Source organism: Corvus hawaiiensis, chromosome 28 (assembly GCF_020740725.1).
Source record: "Corvus hawaiiensis isolate bCorHaw1 chromosome 28, bCorHaw1.pri.cur, whole genome shotgun sequence".
Taxonomy (NCBI): Eukaryota; Metazoa; Chordata; class Aves; order Passeriformes; family Corvidae; genus Corvus; species Corvus hawaiiensis.
The window spans coordinates 1084523-1106666 of record NC_063240.1 but is presented as its reverse complement, the minus strand read 5'-3'; positions in this window follow the sequence as shown (position 1 = coordinate 1106666).

Below are 22144 nucleotides of genomic sequence, written 5' to 3'. Positions count from 1 at the left end.
GTTCCTCATGGAAGCAAGGAGCCATTGTGACACTGCAGGGGCTCATGGGATCAAGGAGACAATTGTGACAGTACAGAACCTCCTAGAAACAAGGCTCCATGGTGACCCCGTGGCGAATCTTGGAATCAAGGAGCCCCTTGTTACACAGAGAGGCCGCCTGGACTCAATGGTCCATTGTTACACTGTGGATTCAAGAAGACCATGGGGACAGCACAGAACCTCATGGAACCATCCGTCCATTGGGACACAGCGGGGCCTCATGGACACAAGGGGAGCATTGTGGCAAAGCAGGGCCTCATGGAAGCATGGAGAGCATTGTGACATTGTGGGCAATCATGGAAGCATGGAGAGCATTGTGCCACTAAGGAAACTGATGGAACCAAGGCGATCCCTGGGACACAATGGAAGCACATGGAATCAAGGCTCCATGATGACTTTGGAGGGCCTCATGGAGCACAGCATCCATTGTGACACAGCAAGACCTCGTGGAACCAAGGAGCCTTTGTGATACTCCAGATGCGCATGGAAGCCAGGGTGCATTGAGACACAGCGGGGCCTTGTTGGAACCAAAGACACCTCTGCAAAAAGCAGGGTAGCTCACAGAACCAAGGAGTCCATTGTTCCATTGTAGAAAATTATACATTACATTCTAGAAAACCTATGGAACCAAGGGGCTATTGTGACACAGTGGGGCCACATGGAAGCAATTGTCCATTATGACAATGTGGATCAAAGGTGAGCATGGTGACACTGCGGAACCTCATGGAAGCAAGGAGCCATTGTGACAAAGTGGGGCCTCATGGAATCAAGGAGACCATTGTGACACAGGTGATGCACATGAAGCTAAGGAGCCATTGTGACACAGTGGGGCCTCATGAAATCAAGGAGACCATGGTGACACAGGTGATGCACATGAAGCCAAGGAGCCATTGTGACCCAGTGGGGCCTCATGGAATCAAGGAGACCATGGTGACACAGGTGATTCACATGAAGCCAAGGAGCCATTGTGACACAGCGGGGCCTCATGGAATCAAGGAGACCATTGTGACAAAATGGGGCCTCATGGAATCAAGGAGACCATGGTGACACAGGTGATGCACATGAATCCAAGGAGCCATTGTGACCCAGTGGGGCCTCATGGAATCAAGGAGACCATGGTGACACAGGTGATGCACATGAAGCCAAGGAGCCATTGTGACACAGCGGGGCTTCTTCCCTTCAGCTCTGCAGCTGGCTGTCCCAGCCCGAGGCTCCATGTGCCAAGTGCTCTCCTCAGGCCTCTCCCTGCACACAGGCCCAGAGAAGTTTTCCTGTTTGTAAGGAAAGAATGGAAAAGCCTGAGCAGCTTTCCTAAACAACCAACCCCACATGCTGAGTCCAGGCTGCCTGCAATGATGTCCCCTTTCTACAAGGGACACTGTGAGCAGGAATGATCTATGGGAGCAGAATTCTCGCAGTCTTTCCACGGAATTCTCTGTCCCTGTCCTTTGCCTGGCTCTCTGTTGCAGATGGAAGCTGCTGCTGCCATTCTCAGCTTGAAGCCCTCGTTTGATGCAAGCAGATGCTCCCAGGTGTGTTCAGCAGCTGTTGCTCAGTGTTGATGCAAAGCTTTTGTGTTCCTCATGGAAGCAAGGAGCCATTGTGACACTGCAGGGGCTCATGGCATCAAGGAGACAATTGTGACAGTACAGAACCTCCTAGAAACAAGGCTCCATGGTGACCCCGTGGCGAATCTTGGAATCAAGGAGCCCCTTGTGACACAGAGAGGCCGCCTGGACACAATGGTCCATTGTTACACTGTGGATTCAAGAAGACCATGGGGACAGCACAGAACCTCATGGAACCATCCGTCCATTGGGACACAGCGGGGCCTCATGGACACAAGGGGAGCATTGTGGCAAAGCAGGGCCTCATGGAAGCATGGAGAGCATTGTGACATTGTGGGCAATCATGGAAGCATGGAGAGCATTGTGCCACTAAGGAAACTGATGGAACCAAGGCGATCCCTGGGACACAATGGAAGCACATGGAATCAAGGCTCCATGATGACTTTGGAGGGCCTCATGGAGCACAGGATCCATTGTGACACAGCAAGACCTCGTGGAACCAAGGAGCCTTTGTGATACTCCAGATGCGCATGGAAGCCAGGGTGCACAGAGACACAGAGGGGCCTTGTTGGAACCAAGGACACCTCTGCAAAAAGCAGGGTAGCTCACAGAACCAAGGAGTCCATTGTTACATTGTAGAAAATTATACATTACATTCTAGAAAACCTATGGAACCAAGGGGCTATTGTGACACAGTGGGGCCACATGGAAGCAATTGTCCATTATGACAATGTGGATCAAAGGTGAGCATGGTGACACTGCGGAACCTCATGGATGCAAGGAGCCATTGTGACAAAGTGGGGCCTCATGGAATCAAGGAGACCATTGTGACACAGGTGATGCACATGAAGCCAAGGAGCCATTGTGACACAGTGGGGCCTCATGGAATCAAGGAGACCATGGTGACACAGGTGATGCACATGAAGCCAAGGAGCCATTGTGACACAGTGGGGCCTCATGGAAGCCAAGGAGCCATTGTGACCCAGTGGGGCCTCATGGAATCAAGGAGACCATGGTGACACAGGTGATGCACATGAAGCCAAGGAGCCATTGTGACACAGTGGGGCCTCATGGAATCAAGGAGACCATGGTGACACAGGTGATGCACATGAAGCCAAGGAGCCATTGTGACACAGCGGGGCCTCATGGAATCAAGGAGACCATGGTGACACAGGTGATGCACATGAAGCCAAGGAGCCATTGTGACCCAGTGGGGCCTCATGGAATCAAGGAGACCATGGTGACACAGGTGATGCACATGAAGCCAAGGAGCCATTGTGACACAGTGGGGCCTCATGGAATCAAGGAGACCATGGTGACACAGGTGATTCACATGAAGCCAAGGTGCCATTGTGACACAGTGGGGCCTCATGGAATCAAGGAGACCATTGTGACAAAATGGGGCCTCATGGAATCAAGGAGACCATGGTGACACAGGTGATGCACATGAAGCCAAGGAGCCATTGTGACCCAGTGGGGCCTCATGGAATCAAGGAGACCATGGCGACACAGGTGATGCACATGAAGCCAAGGAGCCATTGTGACACAGCGGGGCCTCATGGAATCAAGGAGACCATGGTGACACAGGTGATGCACATGAAGCCAAGGAGCCATTGTGACCCAGTGGGGCTTCTTCCCTTCAGGTCTGCAGCTGGCTGTCCCAGCCCCAGTCTCCATGTGCCAAGTGCTCTCCTCAGGGCTCTCCCTGCACACAGGGCCAGAGAAGTTTTCCTGTTTGTAAGGAAAGAATGGAAAAGCCTGAGCAGCTTTCCTAAACAACCAACCCCACATACTCAGTCCAGGCTGCCTGCAATGATGTCCCCTTTCTACAAGGGACACTGTGAGCAGGAATGATGTCTGGGAGCAGAATTCTCGCAGTCTTTCCACGGAATTCTCTGTCCCTGTCCTTTGCCTGGCTCTCTGTTGCAGATGGAAGCTGCTGCTGCCATTCTCAGCTTGAAGCCCTCGTTTGATGCAAGCAGATGCTCCCAGGTGTGTTCAGCAGCTGTTGCTCAGTGTTGATGCAAAGCTTTTGTGTTCGTCATGGAAGCAAGGAGCCATTGTGACACTGCAGGGGCTTATGGGATCAAGGAGACAATTGTGACAGTACAGAACCTCCTAGAAACAAGGCTCCATGGTGACACCGTGGGGAATCATGGAACCACATGGAAATGTGTTCCTGATGAGACACAGCAGGGCCTTGTTGGAACCAAAGATACCTCTGCAAAAAGCAGGGTAGCTCACAGAACCAAGGAGTCCATTGTTACAATAGAAAACCTATGGAAGCAAGGAGCCATTGTGACACAGTGAGGCCACATGGAAGACAAGGAGCCATTGTGACACAGTGGGGCCTCATGGAATCAAGGAGACCATGGTGACACAGGTGATGCACATGAAGCCAAGGAGCCATTGTGACACAGTGGGGCCTCATTGAATCAAGGAGACCATTGTGACACAGGTGATGCACATGAAGCCAAGGAGCCATTGTGACACAGTGGGGCCTCATGGAATCAAGGAGACCATGGTGACACAGGTGATGCACATGAAGCCAAGGAGCCATTGTGACCCAGTGGGGCCTCATGGAATCAAGGAGACCATTGTGACACAGGTGATGCACATGAAGCCAAGGAGCCATTGTGACACAGCGGGGCTTCTTCCCTTCAGCTCTGCAGCTGGCTTTCCCAGCCCACGGCACCATGTGCCAAGTGCTCTCCTCAGGCCTCTGCCTGCACACAGGCCCAGAGAAGGTTTCCTGTTTGTAAGGAAAGAATGAAAATACCTGAGCAGGTTCCCTAGACAACCAAACCCACATGCTGAGTCCAGGCTGCCTGCAATGATGTCCCCTTTCTACAAGGGACACTGTGAGCAGGAATGATCTCTGGGAGCAGAATTCTCGCAGTCTTTCCACGGAATTCTCTGTCCCTGTCCTTTGCCTGGCTCTCTGTTGCAGGTGGAAGCTGCTGCTGCCTTTCTCAGCTTGAAGCCCTCGTTTGATGCAAACAGATGCTCCCAGGTGTGTTCAGCAGCTGTTGCTCAGTGTTGATGCAAAGCTTTTGTGTTCCTCATGGAAGCAAGGAGCCACTGTGACACTGCAGGGGCTCATGGGATCAAGGAGACAATTGTGACAGTACAGAACCTCCTAGAAACAAGGCTCCATGGTGACACCGTGGGGAATCATGGAACCACATGGAAATGTGTTCCTCATGAGACACAGCAGGGCCTTGTTGGAACCAAAGACACCTCTGCAAAAAGCAGGGTAGCTCACAGAACCAAGGAGTCCATTGTTACAATAGAAAACCTATGGAAGCAAGGGGCCATTGTGACACAGTGGGGCCACATGGAAGAAAAGGAGCCATTGTGACCCAGTGGGGCCTCATGGAATCAAGGAGACCATGGTGACACAGGTGATGCACATGAAGCCAAGGAGCCATTGTGACCCAGTGGGGCCTCATGGAATCAAGGAGACCATGGTGACACAGGTGATGCACATGAAGCCAAGGAGCCATTGTGACACAGCGGGGCTTCTTCCCTTCAGCTCTGCAGCTGGCTGTCCCGGCCCACAGCACCATGTGCCAAGTGCTCTCCTCAGGGCTCTGCCTGCACACAGGGCCAGAGAAGTTTTCCTGTTTGTAAGGAAAGAATGGAAAAGCCTGAGCAGCTTTCCTAAACAACCAACCCCACATGCTCAGTCCAGGCTGCCTGCAATGATGTCCCCTTTCTACAAGGGACACTGTGAGCAGGAATGATGTCTGGGAGCAGAATTCTCGCAGTCTTTCCACTGAATTCTCTGTCCCTTTCCTTTGCCTGGCTCTCTGTTGCAGATGGAAGCTGCTGCTGCCTTTCTCAGCTTGAAGCCCTCGTTTGATGCAAGCAGATGCTCCCAGGTGTGTTCAGCAGCTGTTGCTCAGTGTTGATGCAAAGCTTTTGTGTTCCTCATGGAAGCAAGGAGCCATTGTGACACTGCAGGGGCTCATGGCATCAAGGAGACAATTGTGACAGTACAGAACCTCCTAGAAACAAGGCTCCATGGTGACCCCGTGGCGAATCTTGGAATCAAGGAGCCCCTTGTGACACAGAGAGGCCGCCTGGACACAATGGTCCATTGTTACACTGCGGATTCAAGAAGACCATGGGGACAGCACAGAACCTCATGGAACCATCCGTCCATTGGGACACAGCGGGGCCTCATGGACACAAGGGGAGCATTGTGGCAAAGCAGGGCCTCATGGAAGCATGGAGAGCATTGTGACATTGTGGGCAATTATGGAAGCATGGAGAGCATTGTGCCACTAAGGAAACTGATGGAACCAAGGCGATCCCTGGGACACAATGGAAGCACATGGAATCAAGGCTCCATGATGACTTTGGAGGGCCTCATGGAGCACAGCATCCATTGTGACACAGCAAGACCTCGTGGAACCAAGGAGCCTTTGTGATACTCCAGAAGCGCATGGAAGCCAGGGTGCACTGAGACACAGAGGGGCCTTGTTGGAACCAAGGACACCTCTGCAAAAAGCAGGGTAGCTCACAGAACCAAGGAGTCCATTGTTACATTGTAGAAAATTATACATTATATTCTAGATAACCTATGGAACCAAGGGGCTATTGTGACCCAGTGGGGCCACATGGAAGCAATTGTCCATTATGACAATGTGGATCAAAGGTGAGCATGGTGACACTGCGGAACCTCATGGAAGCAAGGAGCCATTGTGACAAAGTGGGGCCTCATGGAATCAAGGAGACCATTGTGACACAGGTGATGCACATGAAGCTAAGGAGCCATTGTGACACAGTGGGGCCTCATGAAATCAAGGAGAACATGGTGACACAGGTGATGCACATGAAGCCAAGGAGCCATTGTGACCCAGTGGGGCCTCATGGAATCAAGGAGACCATGGTGACACAGGTGATGCACATGAAGCCAAGGAGCCATTGTGACCCAGTGGGGCCTCATGGAATCAAGGAGACCATGGTGACACAGGTGATGCACATGAAGCCAAGGAGCCATTGTGACACAGTGGGGCTTCTTCCCTTCAGCTCTGCAGCTGGCTGTCCCAGCCCACAGCACCATGTGCCAAGTGCTCTCCTCAGGGCTCTGCCTGCACACAGGCCCAGAGAAATTTTCATGTTTGTAAGGAAAGAATGGAAAAGCCTGAGCAGCTTTCCTAAACAACCAACCCCACATGCTCAGTCCAGGCTGCCTGCAATGATGTCCCCTTTCTACAAGGGACACTGTGAGCAGGAATGATGTCTGGGAGCAGAATTCTCGCAGTCTTTCCACGGAATTCTCTGTCCCTGTCCTTTGCCTGGCTCTCTGTTGCAGATGGAAGCTGCTGCTGCCTTTCTCAGCTTGAAGCCCTCGTTTGATGCAAGCAGATGCTCCCAGGTGTGTTCAGCAGCTGTTGCTCAGTGTTGATGCAAAGCTTTTGTGTTCCTCATGGAAGCAAGGAGCCATTGTGACACTGCAGGGGCTCATGGCATCAAGGAGACAATTGTGACAGTACAGAACCTCCTAGAAACAAGGCTCCATGGTGACACCGTGGGGAATCATGGAACCACATGGAAATGTGTTCCTGATGAGACACAGCAGGGCCTTGTTGGAACCAAAGACACCTCTGCAAAAAGCAGGGTAGCTCACAGAACCAAGGAGTCCATTGTTACAATAGAAAACCTACGGAAGCAAGGGGCCATGGTGACACAGTGGGGCCACATGGAAGCCAAGGAGCCATTGTGACCCAGTGGGGCCTCATGGAATCAAGGAGACCATGGTGACACAGGTGATGCACATGAAGCCAAGGAGCCATTGTGACCCAGTGGGGCTTCTTCCCTTCAGCTCTGCAGCTGGCTGTCCCAGCCCGAGGCTCCATGTGCCAAGTGCTCTCCTCAGGGCTCTGCCTGCACACAGGCCCAGAGAAGTTTTCCTGTTTGTAAGGAAAGAATGGAAAAGCCTGAGCAGCTTTCCTAAACAACCAACCCCACATGCTCAGTCCAGGCTGCCTGCAATGATGTCCCCTTTCTACAAGGGACCCTGTGAGCAGGAATGATCTCTGGGAGCAGAATTCCCGCAGTCTTTCCACGGAATTCTCTGTCCCTGTCCTTTGCCTGGCTCTCTGTTGCAGATGGAAGCTGCTGCTGCCTTTCTCAGCTTGAAGCCCTCTTTTGATGCAAGCAGATGCTCCCAGGTGTGTTCAGCAGCTGTTGCTCAGTGTTGATGCAAAGCTTTTGTGTTCCTCATGGAAGCAAGGAGCCATTGTGACACTGCAGGGGCTCATGGCATCAAGGAGACAATTGTGACAGTACAGAACCTCCTAGAAACAAGGCTCCATGGTGACCCCGTGGCGAATCTTGGAATCAAGGGGCCCGTTGTGACACAGAGAGGCCGCCTGGACACAATGGTCCATTGTTACACTGTGGATTCAAGAAGACCATGGGGACAGCACGGAACCTCATGGAACCATCCGTCCATTGGGACACAGCGGGGCCTCATGGACACAAGGGGAGCATTGTGGCAAAGCAGGGCCTCATGGAAGCATGGAGAGCATTGTGACATTGTGGACAATCATGGAAGCATGGAGAGCATTGTGCCACTAAGGAAACTGATGGAACCAAGGCGATCCCTGGGACACAATGGAAGCACATGGAATCAAGGCTCCATGATGACTTTGGAGGGCCTCATGGAGCACAGCATCCATTGTGACACAGCAAGACCTCGTGGAACCAAGGAGCCTTTGTGATACTCCAGATGCGCATGGAAGCCAGGGTGCACTGAGACACAGAGGGGCCTTGTTGGAACCAAAGACACCTCTGCAAAAAGCAGGGTAGCTCACAGAACCAAGGAGTCCATTGTTACATTGTAGAAAATTATACATTACATTCTAGAAAACCTATGGAACCAAGGGGCTATTGTGACACAGTGGAACCACATGGAAGCAATTGTCCATTATGACAATGTGGATCAAAGGTGAGCATGGTGACACTGCGGAACCTCACGGAAGCAAGGAGCCATTGTGACAAAGTGGGGCCTCATGGAATCAAGGAGACCATTGTGACACAGGTGATGCACATGAAGCTAAGGAGCCATTGTGACACAGTGGGGCCTCATGAAATCAAGGAGAACATGGTGACACAGGTGATGCACATGAAGCCAAGGAGCCATTGTGACCCAGTGGGGCCTCATGGAATCAAGGAGACCATGGTGACACAGGTGATTCACATGAAGCCAAGGAGCCATTGTGACACAGTGGGGCCTCATGGAATCAAGGAGACCATTGTGACAAAATGGGGCCTCATGGAATCAAGGAGACCATGGTGACACAGGTGATGCACATGAAGCCAAGGAGCCATTGTGACCCAGTGGGGCCTCATGGAATCAAGGAGACCATGGTGACACAGCTGATGCACATGAAACCAAGGAGCCATTGTGACACAGCGGGGCTTCTTCCCTTCAGCTCTGCAGCTGGCTGTCCCACACCGAGGCTCCATGTGCCATCTGCTCTCCTCAGGGCTCTCCCTGCACACAGGCCCAGAGAAATTTTCATGTTTGTAAGGAAAGAATGGAAAAGCCTGAGCAGCTTTCCTAAACAACCAACCCCACATGCTCAGTCCAGGCTGCCTGCAATGATGTCCCCTTTCTACAAGGGACACTGTGAGCAGGAATGATGTCTGGGAGCAGAATTCTCGCAGTCTTTCCACGGAATTCTCTGTCCCTGTCCTTTGCCTGGCTCTCTGTTGCAGATGGAAGCTGCTGCTGCCTTTCTCAGCTTGAAGCCCTCGTTTGATGCAAGCAGATGCTCCCAGGTGTGTTCAGCAGCTGTTGCTCAGTGTTGATGCAAAGCTTTTGTGTTCCTCATGGAAGCAAGGAGCCATTGTGACACTGCAGGGGCTCATGGCATCAAGGAGACAATTGTGACAGTACAGAACCTCCTAGAAACAAGGCTCCATGGTGACACCGTGGGGAATCATGGAACCACATGGAAATGTGTTCCTGATGAGACACAGCAGGGCCTTGTTGGAACCAAAGACACCTCTGCAAAAAGCAGGGTAGCTCACAGAACCAAGGAGTCCATTGTTACAATAGAAAACCTACGGAAGCAAGGGGCCATGGTGACACAGTGGGGCCACATGGAAGCCAAGGAGCCATTGTGACCCAGTGGGGCCTCATGGAATCAAGGAGACCATGGTGACACAGGTGATGCACATGAAGCCAAGGAGCCATTGTGACCCAGTGGGGCTTCTTCCCTTCAGCTCTGCAGCTGGCTGTCCCAGCCCGAGGCTCCATGTGCCAAGTGCTCTCCTCAGGCCTCTCCCTGCACACAGGCCCAGAGAAATTTTCCTGTTTGTAAGGAAAGAATGGAAAAGCCTGAGCAGCTTTCCTAAACAACCAACCCCACATGCTCAGTCCAGGCTGCCTGCAATGATGTCCCCTTTCTACAAGGGACACTGTGAGCAGGAATGATGTCTGGGAGCAGAATTCTCGCAGTCTTTCCACGGAATTCTCTGTCCCTGTCCTTTGCCTGGCTCTCTGTTGCAGATGGAAGCTGCTGCTGCCTTTCTCAGCTTGAAGCCCTCGTGTGATGCAAGCAGATGCTCCCAGGTGTGTTCAGCAGCTGTTGCTCAGTGTTGATGCAAAGCTTTTGTGTTCCTCATGGAAGCAAGGAGCCATTGTGACACTGCAGGGGCTCATGGCATCAAGGAGACAATTGTGACAGTACAGAATCTCCTAGAAACAAGGCTCCATGGTGACACCGTGGGGAATCATGGAACCACATGGAAATGTGTTCCTCATGAGACACAGCAGGGCCTTGTTGGAACCAAAGACACCTCTGCAAAAAGCAGGGTAGCTCACAGAACCAAGGAGTCCATTGTTACAATAGAAAACCTATGGAAGCAAGGAGCCATTGTGACACAGTGGGGCCACATGGAAGCCAAGGAGCCATTGTGACACAGTGGGGCCTCATGGAATCAAGGAGACCATGGTGACACAGGTGATGCACATGAAGCCAAGGAGCCATTGTGACACAGTGGGGCCTCATGGAATCAAGGAGACCATGGTGACACAGGTGATGCACATGAAGCCAAGGAGCCATTGTGACACAGTGGGGCCTCATGGAATCAAGGAGACCATGGTGACACAGGTGATGCACATGAAGCCAAGGAGCCATTGTGACACAGCGGGGCTTCTTCCCTTCAGCTCTGCAGCTGGCTTTCCCAGCCCACAGCACCATGTGCCAACTGCTCTCCTCAGGGCTCTGCCTGCACACAGGCCCAGAGAAGTTTTCCTGTTTGTAAGGAAAGAATGGAAAAGCCTGAGCAGCTTTCCTAAACAACCAATCCCACATGCTCAGTCCAGGCTGCCTGCAATGATGTCCCCTTTCTACAAGGGACACTGTGAGCAGGAATGATCTCTGGGAGCAGAATTCCCACAGTCTTTCCTCTGAATTCTCTATCCCTGTCCTTTGCCTGGCTCTCTGTTGCAGATGGAAGCTGCTGCTGCCTTTCTCAGCTTGAAGCCCTCTTTTGATGCAAGCAGATGCTCCCAGGTGTGTTCAGCAGCTGTTGCTCAGTGTTGATGCAAAGCTTTTGTGTTCCTCATGGAAGCAAGGAGCCATTGTGACACTGCAGGGGCTCATGGCATCAAGGAGACAATTGTGACAGTACAGAACCTCCTAGAAACAAGGCTCCATGGTGATCCCGTGGCGAATCTTGGAATCAAGGAGCCCCTTGTGACACAGAGAGGCCGCCTGGACACAATGGTCCATTGTTACACTGTGGATTCAAGAAGACCATGGGGACAGCACGGAACCTCATGGAACCATCCGTCCGTTGGGACACAGCGGGGCCTCATGGACACAAGGGGAGCATTGTGGCAAAGCAGGGCCTCATGGAAGCATGGAGAGCATTGTGACATTGTGGGCAATCATGGAAGCATGGAGAGCATTGTGCCACTAAGGAAACTGATGGAACCAAGGCGATCCCTGGGACACAATGGAAGCACATGGAATCAAGGCTCCATGATGACTTTGGAGGGCCTCATGGAGCACAGGATCCATTATGACACAGCAAGACCTCGTGGAACCAAGGAGCCTTTGTGATAGTCCAGATGCGCATGGAAGCCAGGGTGCACTGAGACACAGAGGGGCCTTGTTGGAACCAAAGACACCTCTGCAAAAAGCAGGGTAGCTCACAGAACCAAGGAGTCCATTGTTCCATTGTAGAAAATTATACATTACATTCTAGAAAACCTATGGAACCAAGGGGCTATTGTGACACAGTGGGGCCACATGGAAGCAATTGTCCATTCTGACAATGTGGATCAAAGGTGAGCATGGTGACACTGCGGAACCTCATGGAAGCAAGGAGCCATTGTGACAAAGTGGGGCCTCATGGAATCAAGGAGACCATTGTGACACAGGTGATGCACATGAAGCTAAGGAGCCATTGTGACCCAGTGGGGCCTCATGAAATCAAGGAGAACATGGTGACACAGGTGATGCACATGAAGCCAAGGAGCCATTGTGACCCAGTGGGGCCTCATGGAATCAAGGAGACCATGGTGACACAGGTGATTCACATGAAGCCAAGGAGCCATTGTGACACAGTGGGGCCTCATGGAATCAAGGAGACCATTGTGACACAATGGGGTCTCATGGAATCAAGGAGACCATGGTGACACAGGTGATGCACATGAATCCAAGGAGCCATTGTGACCCAGTGGGGCCTCATGGAATCAAGGAGACCATGGTGACACAGGTGATTCACATGAAGCCAAGGAGCCATTGTGACACAGTGGGGCCTCATGGAATCAAGGAGACCATTGTGACACAATGGGGTCTCATGGAATCAAGGAGACCATGGTGACACAGGTGATGCACATGAAGCCAAGGAGCCATTGTGACACAGCGGGGCTTCTTCCCTTCAGCTCTGCAGCTGGCTGTCCCAGCCCGAGGCTCCATGTGCCAGGTGCTCTCCTCAGGGCTCTCCCTGCACACAGGCCCAGAGAAATTTTCCTGTTTGTAAGGAAAGAATGGAAAAGCCTGAGCAGCTTTCCTAAACAACCAACCCCACATGCTCAGTCCAGGCTGCCTGCAATGATGTCCCCTTTCTACAAGGGACACTGTGAGCAGGAATGATGTCTGGGAGCAGAATTCTCGCAGTCTTTCCACGGAATTCTCTGTCCCTGTCCTTTGCCTGGCTCTCTGTTGCAGATGGAAGCTGCTGCTGCCTTTCTCAGCTTGAAGCCCTCGTTTGATGCAAGCAGATGCTCCCAGGTGTGTTCAGCAGCTGTTGCTCAGTGTTGATGCAAAGCTTTTGTGTTCCTCATGGAAGCAAGGAGCCATTGTGACACTGCAGGGGCTCATGGCATCAAGGAGACAATTGTGACAGTACAGAACCTCCTAGAAACAAGGCTCCATGGTGACACCGTGGGGAATCATGGAACCACATGGAAATGTGTTCCTGATGAGACACAGCAGGGCCTTGTTGGAACAAAAGACACCTCTGCAAAAAGCAGGGTAGCTCACAGAACCAAGGAGTCCATTGTTACAATAGAAAACCTACGGAAGCAAGGGGCCATTGTGACACAGTGGGGCCACATGGAAGCCAAGGAGCCATTGTGACCCAGTGGGGGCTCATGGAATCAAGGAGACCATGGTGACACAGGTGATGCACATGAAGCCAAGGAGCCATTGTGACCCAGTGGGGCTTCTTCCCTTCAGCTCTGCAGCTGGCTGTCCCAGCCCGAGGCTCCATGTGCCAAGTGCTCTCCTCAGGGCTCTGCCTGCACACAGGCCCAGAGAAGTTTTCCTGTTTGTAAGGAAAGAATGGAAAAGCCTGAGCAGCTTTCCTAAACAACCAACCCCACATGCTCAGTCCAGGCTGCCTGCAATGATGTCCCCTTTCTACAAGGGACACTGTGAGCAGGAATGATGTCTGGGAGCAGAATTCTCGCAGTCTTTCCACGGAATTCTCTGTCCCTGTCCTTTGCCTGGCTCTCTGTTGCAGATGGAAGCTGCTGCTGCCTTTCTCAGCTTGAAGCCCTCGTTTGATGCAAGCAGATGCTCCCAGGTGTGTTCAGCAGCTGTTGCTCAGTGTTGATGCAAAGCTTTTGTGTTCCTCATGGAAGCAAGGAGCCATTGTGACACTGCAGGGGCTCATGGCATCAAGGAGACAATTGTGACAGTACAGAACCTCCTAGAAACAAGGCTCCATGGTGACACCGTGGGGAATCATGGAACCACATGGAAATGTGTTCCTGATGAGACACAGCAGGGCCTTGTTGGAACCAAAGACACCTCTGCAAAAAGCAGGGTAGCTCACAGAACCAAGGAGTCCATTGTTACAATAGAAAACCTATGGAAGCAAGGAGCCATTGTGACACAGTGGGGCCACATGGAAGCCAAGGAGCCATTGTGACCCAGTGGGGCCTCATGGAATCAAGGAGACCATGGTGACACAGGTGATGCACATGAAGCCAAGGAGCCATTGTGACACAGTGGGGCCTCATGGAATCAAGGAGACCATGGTGACACAGGTGATGCACATGAAGCCAAGGAGCCATTGTGACCCAGTGGGGCCTCATGGAATCAAGGAGACCATGGTGACACAGGTGATGCACATGAAGCCAAGGAGCCATTGTGACCCAGTGGGGCCTCATGGAATCAAGGAGACCATGGTGACACAGGTGATGCACATGAAGCCAAGGAGCCATTGTGACACAGCGGGGCTTCTTCCCTTCAGCTCTGCAGCTGGCTTTCCCAGCCCACAGCACCATGTGCCAACTGCTCTCCTCAGGGCTCTTCGTAAACACAGGCCCAGAGGAATTTTCCTGTTTGTAAGGAAAGAATGGAAAAGCCTGAGCACCTTTCCTAAACAACCAATCCCACATGCTCAGTCCAGGCTGCCTGGAATGATGTCCCCTTTCTACAAGGGACACTGTGAGCAGGAATGATCTCTGGGAGCGGAATTCCTGCAGTCTTTCCACGGAATTCTCTGTCCCTGTCCTTTGCCTGGCTCTCTGTTGCAGATGGAAGCTGCTGCTGCCTTTCTCAGCTTGAAGCCCTCGTTTGATGCAAGCAGATGCTCCCAGGTGTGTTCAGCAGCTGTTGCTCAGTGTTGATGCAAAGCTTTTGTGTTCGTCATGGAAGCAAGGAGCCATTGTGACACTGCAGGGGCTCATGGCATCAAGGAGACAATTGTGACAGTACAGAACCTCCTAGAAACAAGGCTCCATGGTGACCCCGTGGCGAATCTTGGAATCAAGGAGCCCCTTGTGACACAGAGAGGCCGCCTGGACACAATGGTCCATTGTTACACTGTGGATTCAAGAAGACCATGGGGACAGCACAGAACCTCATGGAACCATCCGTCCATTGGGACACAGCGGGGCCTCATGGACACAAGGGGAGCATTGTGGCAAAGCAGGGCCTCATGGAAGCATGGAGAGCATTGTGACATTGTGGGCAATCATGGAAGCATGGAGAGCATTGTGCCACTAAGGAAACTGATGGAACCAAGGCGATCCCTGGGACACAATGGAAGCACATGGAATCAAGGCTCCATGATGACTTTGGAGGGCCTCATGGAGCACAGGATCCATTGTGACACAGCAAGACCTCGTGGAACCAAGGAGCCTTTGTGATAGTCCAGATGCGCATGGAAGCCAGGGTGCACTGAGACACAGAGGGGCCTTGTTGGAACCAAAGACACCTCTGCAAAAAGCAGGGTAGCTCACAGAACCAAGGAGTCCATTGTTACATTGTAGAAAATTATACATTACATTCTAGAAAACCTATGGAACCAAGGGGCTATTGTGACACAGTGGGGCCACATGGAAGCAATTGTCCATTCTGACAATGTGGATCAAAGGTGAGCATGGTGACACTGCGGAACCTCATGGAAGCAAGGAGCCATTGTGACAAAGTGGGGCCTCATGGAATCAAGGAGACCATTGTGACACAGGTGATGCACATGAAGCCAAGGAGCCATTGTGACACAGTGGGGCCTCATGAAATCAAGGAGAACATGGTGACACAGGTGATGCACATGAAGCCAAGGAGCCATTGTGACCCAGTGGGGCCTCATGGAATCAAGGAGACCATGGTGACACAGGTGATTCACATGAAGCCAAGGAGCCATTGTGACACAGTGGGGCCTCATGGAATCAAGGAGACCATGGTGACAAAATGGGGTCTCATGGAATCAAGGAGACCATGGTGACACAGGTGATGCACATGAAGCCAAGGAGCCATTGTGACCCAGTGGGGCCTCATGGAATCAAGGAGACCATGGTGACACAGGTGATGCACATGAAGCCAAGGAGCCATTGTGACACAGCGGGGCTTCTTCCCTTCATCTCTGCAGCTGGCTTTCCCAGCCCACAGCACCATGTGCCAACTGCTCTCCTCAGGGCTCTTCCTAAACACAGGCCCAGAGGAATTTTCCTGTTTGTAAGGAAAGAATGGAAAAGCCTGAGCAGCTTTCCTAAACAACCAATCCCACATGCTCAGTCCAGGCTGCCTGGAATGATGTCCCCTTTCTACAAGGGACACTGTGAGCAGGAATGATCTCTGGGAGCGGAATTCCTGCAGTCTTTCCACGGAATTCTCTGTCCCTGTCCTTTGCCTGGCTCTCTGTTGCAGATGGAAGCTGCTGCTGCCTTTCTCAGCTTGAAGCCCTCGTTTGATGCAAGCAGATGCTCCCAGGTGTGTTCAGCAGCTGTTGCTCAGTGTTGATGCAAAGCTTTTGTGTTCCTCATGGAAGCAAGGAGCCATTGTGACACTGCAGGGGCTCATGGGATCAAGGAGACAATTGTGACAGTACAGAAACTCCTAGAAACAAGGCTCCATGGTGACACCGTGGGGAATCATGGAACCACATGGAAATGTGTTCCTGATGAGACACAGCAGGGCCTTGTTGGAACCAAAGACACCTTTGCAAAAAGCAGGGTAGCTCACAGAACCAAGGAGTCCATTGTTACAATAGAAAACCTAGGGTAGCAAGGGGCCATTGTGACACAGTGGGGCCACATGGAAGCCACGGAGCCATTGTGACCCAGTGGGGCCTCATGGAATCAAGGAGACCATGGTGACACAGGTGATGCACATGAAGCCAAGGAGCCATTGTGACCCAGTGGGGCCTCATGGAATCAAGGAGACCATTGTGACACAGGTGATGCACATGAAGCCAAGGAGCCATTGTGACCCAGTGGGGCCTCATGGAATCAAGGAGACCATGGTGACACAGGTGATGCACATGAAGCCAAGGAGCCATTGTGACACAGCGGGGCTTCTTCCCTTCAGCTCTGCAGCTGGCTGTCCCAGCCCACGGCACCATGTGCCAAGTGCTCTCCTCAGGCCTCTGCCTGCACACAGGCCCAGAGAAGTTTTCCTGTTTGTAAGGAAAGAATGAAAATACCTGAGCAGGTTCCCTAGACAACCAAACCCACATGCTCAGTCCAGGCTGCCTGCAATGATGTCCCCTTTCTACAAGGGACACTGTGAGCAGGAATGATGTCTGGGAGCAGAATTCTCGCAGTCTTTCCACGGAATTCTCTGTCCCTGTCCTTTGCCTGGCTCTCTGTTGCAGGTGGAAGCTGCTGCTGCCATTCTCAGCTTGAAGCCCTCGTTTGATGCAAGCAGATGCTCCCAGGTGCGTTCAGCAGCTGTTGCTCAGTGTTGATGCAAAGCTTTTGTGTTCCTCATGGAAGCAAGGAGCCATTGTGACACTGCAGGGGCTCATGGCATCAAGGAGACAATTGTGACACTACAGAACCTCCTAGAAACAAGGCTCCATGGTGACACCGTGGGGAATCATGGAACCACATGGAAATGTGTTCCTCATGAGACGCAGCAGGGCATTGTTGGAACCAAAGACACCTCTGCAAAAAGCAGGGTAGCTCACAGAACCAAGGAGTCCATTGTTACAATAGAAAACCTATGGAAGCAAGGAGACAATTGTGACACAGTGGGGCCACATGGAAGCCACGGAGCCATTGTGACCCAGTGGGGCCTCATGGAATCAAGGAGACCATGGTGACACAGGTGATGCACATGAAGCCAAGGAGCCATTGTGACCCAGTGGGGCCTCATGGAATCAAGGAGACCATGGTGACACAGGTGATGCACATGAAGCCAAGGAGCCATTGTGACACAGTGGGGCCTCATGGAATCAAGGAGACCATGGTGACACAGGTGATTCACATGAAGCCAAGGAGCCATTGTGACACAGTGGGGGCTCATGGAATCAAGGAGACCATTGTGACACAGGTGATGCACATGAAGCCAAGGAGCCATTGTGACACAGTGGGGCCTCATGGAATCAAGGAGACCATTGTGACACAATGGGGTCTCATGGAATCAAGGAGACCATGGTGACACAGGTGATGCACATGAATCCAAGGAGCCATTGTGACCCAGTGGGGCCTCATGGAATCAAGGAGACCATGGTGACACAGGTGATTCACATGAAGCCAAGGAGCCATTGTGACACAGTGGGGCCTCATGGAATCAAGGAGACCATTGTGACACAATGGGGTCTCATGGAATCAAGGAGACCATGGTGACACAGGTGATGCACATGAAGCCAAGGAGCCATTGTGACACAGCGGGGCTTCTTCCCTTCAGCTCTGCAGCTGGCTGTCCCAGCCCGAGGCTCCATGTGCCAGGTGCTCTCCTCAGGGCTCTCCCTGCACACAGGCCCAGAGAAATTTTCCTGTTTGTAAGGAAAGAATGGAAAAGCCTGAGCAGCTTTCCTAAACAACCAACCCCACATGCTGAGTCCAGGCTGCCTGCAATGATGTCCCCTTTCTACAAGGGACACTGTGAGCAGGAATGATGTCTGGGAGCAGAATTCTCGCAGTCTTTCCACGGAATTCTCTGTCCCTGTCCTTTGCCTGGCTCTCTGTTGCAGATGGAAGCTGCTGCTGCCTTTCTCAGCTTGAAGCCCTCGTTTGATGCAAGCAGATGCTCCCAGGTGTGTTCAGCAGCTGTTGCTCAGTGTTGATGCAAAGCTTTTGTGTTCCTCATGGAAGCAAGGAGCCATTGTGACACTGCAGGGGCTCATGGGATCAAGGAGACAATTGTGACACTACAGAACCTCCTAGAAACAAGGCTCCATGGTGACACCGTGGGGAATCATGGAACCACATGGAAATGTGTTCCTGATGAGACACAGCAGGGCCTTGTTGGAACAAAAGACACCTCTGCAAAAAGCAAGGTAGCTCACAGAACCAAGGAGTCCATTGTTACAATAGAAAACCTACGGAAGCATGGGGCCATTGTGACACAGTGGGGCCACATGGAAGCCAAGGAGCCATTGTGACCCAGTGGGGCCTCATGGAATCAAGGAGACCATGGTGACACAGGTGATGCACATGAAGCCAAGGAGCCATTGTGACCCAGTGGGGCTTCTTCCCTTCAGCTCTGCAGCTGGCTGTCCCAGCCCGAGGCTCCATGTGCCAAGTGCTCTCCTCAGGGCTCTGCCTGCACACAGGCCCAGAGAAGTTTTCCTGTTTGTAAGGAAAGAATGGAAAAGCCTGAGCAGCTTTCCTAAACAACCAACCCCACATGCTCAGTCCAGGCTGCCTGCAATGATGTCCCCTTTCTACAAGGGACACTGTGAGCAGGAATGATGTCTGGGAGCAGAATTCTCGCAGTCTTTCCACGGAATTCTCTGTCCCTGTCCTTTGCCTGGCTCTCTGTTGCAGATGGAAGCTGCTGCTGCCATTCTCATCTTGAAGCCCTCGTTTGATGCAAGCAGATGCTCCCAGGTGTGTTCAGCAGCTGTTGCTCAGTGTTGATGCAAAGCTTTTGTGTTCCTCATGGAAGCAAGGAGCCATTGTGACACTGCAGGGGCTCATGGCATCAAGGAGACAATTGTGACACTACAGAACCTCCTAGAAACAAGGCTCCATGGTGACACCGTGGGGAATCATGGAACCACATGGAAATGTGTTCCTGATGAGACACAGCAGGGCCTTGTTGGAACCAAAGACACCTCTGCAAAAAGCAGGGTAGCTCACAGAACCAAGGAGTCCATTGTTACAATAGAAAACCTATGGAAGCAAGGAGCCATTGTGACACAGTGGGGCCACATGGAAGCCAAGGAGCCATTGTGACCCAGTGGGGCCTCATGGAATCAAGGAGACCATGGTGACACAGGTGATGCACATGAAGCCAAGGAGCCATTGTGACCCAGTGGGGCCTCATGGAATCAAGGAGACCATGGTGACACAGGTGATTCACATGAAGCCAAGGAGCCATTGTGACACAGTGGGGTCTCATGGAATCAAGGAGACCATGGTGACACAGGTGATGCACATGAAGCCAAGAAGCCATTGTGACCCAGTGGGGCCTCATGGAATCAAGGACACCATGGTGACACAGGTGATGCACATGAAGCCAAGGAGCCATTGTGACACAGCGGGGCTTCTTCCCTTGAGCTCTGCAGCTGGCTTTCCCAGCCCACAGCACCATGTGCCAACTGCTCTCCTCAGGGCTCTGCCTAAACACAGGCCCAGAGATATTTTCCTGTTTGTAAGGAAAGAATGGAAAACCTGAGCAGCTTTCCTAAACAACCAATCCCACATGCTCAGTCCAGGCTGCCTGCAATGATGTCCCCTTTCTACAAGGGACACTGTGAGCAGGAATGATCTCTGGGAGCAGAATTCCTGCAGTCTTTCCACGGAATTCTCTGTCCCTGTCCTTTGCCTGGCTCTCTGTTGCAGATGGAAGCTGCTGCTGCCTTTCTCAGCTTGAAGCCCTCTTTTGATGCAAGCAGATGCTCCCAGGTGTGTTCAGCAGCTGTTGCTCAGTGTTGATGCAAAGCTTTTGTGTTCCTCATGGAAGCAAGGAGCCATTGTGACACTGCAGAGGCTCATGGGATCAAGGAGACAATTGTGACAGTACAGAACCTCCTAGAAACAAGGCTCCATGGTGACCCCGTGGCGAATCTTGGAATCAAGGAGCCCATTGTTACACAGAGAGGCCGCCTGGACACAATGGTCCATTGTTACACTGTGGATTCAAGAAGACCATGGGGACAGCACAGAACCTCATGGAACCATCCGTCCATTGGGACACAGCGGGGCCTCATGGACACAAGGGGAGCATTGTGGCAAAGCAGGGCCTCATGGAAGCATGGAGAGCATTGTGACATTGTGGGCAATCATGGAAGCATGGAGAGCATTGTGCCACTAAGGAAACTGATGGAACCAAGGCGATCCCTGGGACACAATGGAAGCACATGGAATCAAGGCTCCATGATGACTTTGGAGGGCCTCATGGAGCACAGGATCCATTGTGACACAGCAAGACCTCGTGGAACCAAGGAGCCTTTGTGATACTCCAGATGCGCATGGAAGCCAGGGTGCACTGAGACACAGAGGGGCCTTGTTGGAACCAAAGACTCCTCTGCAAAAAGCAGGGTAGCTCACAGAACCAAGGAGTCCATTGTTACATTGTAGAAAATTATACATTACATTCTAGAAAACCTATGGAACCAAGGGGCTATTGTGACACAGTGGGGCCACATGGAAGCAATTGTCCATTATGACAATGTGGATCAAAGGTGAGCATGGTGACACTGCGGAATCTCATGGAAGCAAGGAGCCATTGTGACAAAGTGGGGCCTCATGGAATCAAGGAGACCATTGTGACACAGGTGATGCACATGAAGCTAAAGAGCCATTGTGACACAGTGGGGCCTCATGAAATCAAGGAGAACATGGTGACACAGGTGATGCACATGAAGCCAAGGAGCCATTGTGACCCAGTGGGGCCTCATGGAATCAAGGAGACCATGGTGACACAGGTGATTCACATGAAGCCAAGGAGCCATTGTGACACAGTGGGGCCTCATGGAATCAAGGAGAACATTGTGACAAAATGGGGCCTCATGGAATCAAGGAGACCATGGTGACACAGGTGATGCACATGAATCCAAGGAGCCATTGTGACCCAGTGGGGCCTCATGGAATCAAGGAGACCATGGTGACACAGGTGATGCACATGAAGCCAAGGAGCCATTGTGACACAGCGGGGCTTCTTCCCTTCAGCTCTGCAGCTGGCTGTCCCAGCCCGAGGCTCCATGTGCCAAGTGCTCTCCTCAGGCCTCTCCCTGCACACCGGCCCAGAGAAATTTTCATGTTTGTAAGGAAAGAATGGAAAAGCCTGAGCAGCTTTCCTAAACAACCAACCCCACATGCTCAGTCCAGGCTGCCTGCAATGATGTCCCCTTTCTACAAGGGACACTGTGAGCAGGAATGATGTCTGGGAGCAGAATTCTCGCAGTCTTTCCACGGAATTCTCTGTCCCTGTCCTTTGCCTGGCTCTCTGTTGCAGATGGAAGCTGCTGCTGCCTTTCTCAGCTTGAAGCCCTCGTTTGATGCAAGCAGATGCTCCCAGGTGTGTTCAGCAGCTGTTGCTCAGTGTTGATGCAAAGCTTTTGTGTTCCTCATGGAAGCAAGGAGCCATTGTGACACTGCAGGGGCTCATGGGATCAAGGAGACAATTGTGACAGTACAGAACCTCCTAGAAACAAGG